Genomic DNA, 5,000 nt, shown 5'->3' on the forward strand with positions numbered 1-5,000 from the left:
TAATAATATATATATATATATATATATATATATATATATATATATATATATATATATATACATATATATATATATATAAATGTGTGTGTGTATGTGTGTGTATGTGTGTGCGTGCGTATGTGTGTGTCTGCGTATGTGTCCGTGTGCGTGTGCGCGCGCGTGCGTACGTGCTTGTGTTTAGCGACCCGTCGAAAAGAAATCCAGCCGCCGGCGCGCAAGGAGGTCGGCCGCTCCTTCAGGCTCCTCCGAGGAAATAATCTCGAGAGCGCCGTAACTCGGGCCGAGGGTTCCCAGCGCGAGAGACGCCGAGAGATCTAAAAGTTTGTAGTTTATTGATTGAAGGAAGGACCGTCTCGGGCGTTTCTTGGGTCAGGGCAGATGTTGTCTTAATGGCGAGGAGGTGATTATTTTCCCCCGATCTCTTTCTCTCCGTCTTTATTCTCTTTTTTTTTTGTTTCGTTCTTTTTAGTAAGACGAATATCTGTGTATTAGAGTTTGTGTGGTTGCGTGTTTCTATCGTGTTTACTGAGTATCTTTATCTCTCTTTTCTACACATTTTTGGCTCTTTGGCTTTCTCTTCTCTGTCTTTTACTCTGTCTGTTTATCTCTCTGTCTATCTTTATTCCTTTTTATCTATTTATCTCTGTTTATTTGTATCTCTTTTTTCTAGATATTTTGGCTCTTTAGCTTTCTCTCTCTTTCTCGCCTCTATCTGTTTATCTTTATGTCTCTTTATATGTTTATATCCGTTTATCTTTATCTCTGTTTATCTTTATTTCTGTTTCTCTGTTTATCTCTGCTTTTCTTTATCTCTGTTTATCTGTTTATTTCAGTTGATTTTCATCTTTTTTATCTGTTTATCTCTGTTTACTTTTATCTCTGTTTATCTTTTTTATCTGTTAACTTGTCTCTTTCTCGCTCTGTTTATTCATCCCCCTCCCTGCTCTCGCTATTCCTCTCCTTCCCTCCATCCTCTTTATTCTCCTTCCCTCACTCTCCCCTCATACCCTTCTTCCTTCCCTTCCCTCATTCCCTCACCTGCCTCCATACCCTCCATTCTCCCCCCCTCTCTCTCTCTCTCTCTCTCTCTCTCTCTCTCTCTCTCTCTCTCTCGCTCTTTTTCTCTCCTCTCTCTCTCTCTTTCTCGCTCTTTTTCTCTCGCTCTCTCTCTCTCGTTTTTCTCTCTTGCTCTCTCTCTCGCTCTCTGTCTCGATCTCTCGATCTCTCTCTCTTACTCTCTCTCTTTCACTCTCTCGCTCTCTCTCGCTCACAGTCTCAAAAGAGAATTGTCTCAGCTGTCTCAAAATTCGAGGGAATCCAGTCGTAGTTTGTCGGATTTGGCGAACGAAGGTAGTGGGGCGAGGTCACACTCTCCTCCGCCGTCCCCACCCCACCACCACCACCATTACCACCGGTGCAACCACCACCACGCCATTTTCGTCCATGACTACTAAAAACGCCTCGACGTCATCGGCATCACCGGCATCAAAGGTCACCACTACTCCCACTATCATCTCCTCCAACGCCCCAGCTTCCCCTCACACAACCGCCACTATGCTGTCACCAACACCACCACCGTCATCATCGTCACACAACTGCCACCATAACCACGTCATCGCCATCGCCAGCATCAGACACCACCGCCAATACCACCACTTCACTGTCACCACAATCATCATAATCGCCACCATTGGCCTGACGTCACCGCCACCATGCTATTGCCCCCATCATCACTGCCATCACTATCAGTAACCCGGAAGTTTGGCGGGCCTGTAGATGCCGTTTGGAAGTCTGGGTGGAGATAGGAGAGGGGAAGGGGGAGGGGGAGGGAGAGGGGAGGGGAGGGGTTTAGGGGAAGGGGAGGGGGAGGGGAGGGTGTTTAGGGGAAGGGGAGGGGGAGGGGAGGGTGTTTGGGAAGGGAGGGGAGGGAGGGTGTGGGAAGGGGAGGGGGAAGGTATTAAGGGAAGGGAGAGGGGGAGGGTATATAGGGGAAGGGGAGGGTGGATTAAGGGGAAGGGGAGGGGGAGATATTTAGAGGATAAGAAAGAGTGGGGGAGGAGGATAGAGAATGTGTAGGGGAGGAGGTGGGGGAGATGGAGAGTGTTTAGGGGGGAGGGGGATACGAAGGGTGGGAGAGTGGTTGGAGGAGTTAGGGGAGAGAAAAGGGAGGGGGAGGGGAGTAGAGGATCATTAGGGGAGGGGGAGACAGGGGTGTTTCAGGGGAGGGGAGGGGGAGAGTGTGCTTAGGGGAGGGGAAGGGGGCGGGGGTAATTAGGGGAAGGGGAGAGTGTTTAGGGAAGGAGAGTTTTAAGGTATTTAGGGGAGATGGAGGAGGGGGGGGGGCGCGTAAGAGGAAGGGAGAGGAGGAGGTAAGAATAGAAATAGGAAGGAGATAGGAGATGGGAGAATAATAAAGGAGGAACAAGAGAGGTGAGAGATAGAGAAGAGCGGAGGGGGAAATGGAGACAGAGAGGAATAAAACCAAAGATGGAAGAAGGGGAGAGGGAAAGAGAGTGATAAAGAGGCAGACATTGAGAGAGAGGAAAGAAAAGAAAGACAGAAAGGAAACAGGAAAAAAAAGAAAGAGACAGAGAGAAGATAACAGGAAGAAAGGAGGAAATGAAAAATGTATGGAAAAAGAGGAAGAAGCCGTTAGAGAAGGAAAATAGAGGAAGAGGGGAAGGGTGAGAGAACAAGAGAGACGGAGAAAGAACATAGAATAAAGAGGGAGAACAAAAGAAACGGAGAAAGAGTATAGAAATGAAAGACGAAAGAAGGAGACATAGGAAGAAATTAATGATGATAGTAGTAATGGAGATGATGATAATGATCATGATTGATAACAATAATCGTTCCGTCCATTATAAAAAAGGTAATAACAAGAACTGAACAATAATGATAATGATAGCAATGCTAACAAAGGCAATAATGATAATAGTGATAACAATGATAACAATAATAATGACAATAATAACAGTACTAACAAGAATAAGAAGAGGGTGATAATTATAACAATGCTAATAATGGTAATAGTAAACAATAATGATAATAATAATAACAATAAAGATAATGATGATATTTATAATGATAATAATGATTATAATGATAATACTTATGATGATAATGGCAGTGATAATAATGTTAATGATGATCATGATAACAATGAAAATAATAATGATAATAATAATAATAATAATAATAATAATGATAATAAAGATAATAATAATAATAATAATAATATTAATAATGATAATATAATAATAATAATAATAATAATAATAACAATAATAACAATAACAATAACAATGATAACAACAATAATGATAATAAGAAAGATATTGATCATAGTAATTATAATATTAATTATATAGTAATGATAATAGTAATGATAACAGTAATTATAATGATAATGATAATGAAACAACAATGGTAATAATAATAATAGCGATAATAATAATAATAATAATAATAATAATAATAAATAATAATAATAATAATAATAATAATAATAATAATAATAATAATAATAATAATAATAATAATAATAATAATAATGATAATAACAGTAATAATATTAACAACAACAACAATAATAATAATAAAAAAAAGATATTGATCATAGTAATTATGATATTAATTATATAGTAATGATAATAGTAATGATAACAGTAATTATAATGATAATGATAATGAAACAACAATGGGAATAATAATAATAGCGCTAAAAATAATGATGATAATGATAATAATAATAATAATAATAATAATGACAGTAACAACAACAACAACAACAATAATGATAATAATAATAATAATAATAATAATATAATAATAATAATAATAATAATAAAATAATAATAACAATAATAACAATAACAACAACAATAACAACAACAACAACAATAATGATAATAATAATGATGATGATGATGATGATGATGATGATGATGATGATGATGATGATGATGATGATGATGATGATGATGATGATGATGATGATGATGATAATAATAATAATAATAATAATAATAATAATAATAATAATAATAACAACAATAACAATGATAATAGAAATAATTATAATAATAAAAATAATGACGATGATTAAGATAATGTTGATGATAATGATAATAATGTTTGTAAGAGTAAAAGTAATAGTAAAAATCATGATAATGATAACAACACAAATATCAAAATACTTAACTACTACTTCTACTACTTATAATAACAATAATAATAGTAATAATAATAATAACAATAGTAATGATAATAATAATAATAATAATAATAATAATAATAATAATAATAATAATAATAATGATAATAATAATAATAATAACGACACTAAAGACTATGATGATATTAATGGTAATAGTAATGAAGCTGACAATGATAATAATGACAATAATAATGTTGATATTAATTATAATAACAATGAAATGCTAATAGTAATTATGGTGCTGATACTAATCATGATCATAATAAGATGAATTATGATAATGGTAAAGATGACAACGATACTGAAGAATATTCATGATAAGAACAATATCAACATCAGTAGAACAAATATTCATGTCAGCAGAAATAATGTTTGCAATAACAACAATAAAATGGCAATGATAAAAACATTTTTGCCATGCAAATAACAATAGAACCTATTAGTTTAATGGCATGACAAAGGGAGAGATCAATGCTTTAAATAATCAATGTGTTCTAATCAATGTTCTTTAAAACTTTGTGAAATATTTTGGAATTCATATTAGGTCATATGTAATATTTTAGTTTACCATTGTTTATACCAAATTTGAATTAGGTTCAGCACCAGCCTACATATCAGTGTGATTATCTTTAACTTACATTTTACAGTCTTTCTGGACATTAATTTGCAACAATGGATTGCCTCCAGAGATATTTGTTTTAACCCTGAAATAGTGTTACGAAGTGCCGATTGCAGGTGAGCAATATTGCAAAACAAATGGCAGTAGTAAACATTTAGATTG

The sequence above is a fragment of the Penaeus monodon genome, chromosome 1 (assembly GCF_015228065.2).
Source record: "Penaeus monodon isolate SGIC_2016 chromosome 1, NSTDA_Pmon_1, whole genome shotgun sequence".
Taxonomy (NCBI): domain Eukaryota; kingdom Metazoa; phylum Arthropoda; class Malacostraca; order Decapoda; family Penaeidae; genus Penaeus; species Penaeus monodon.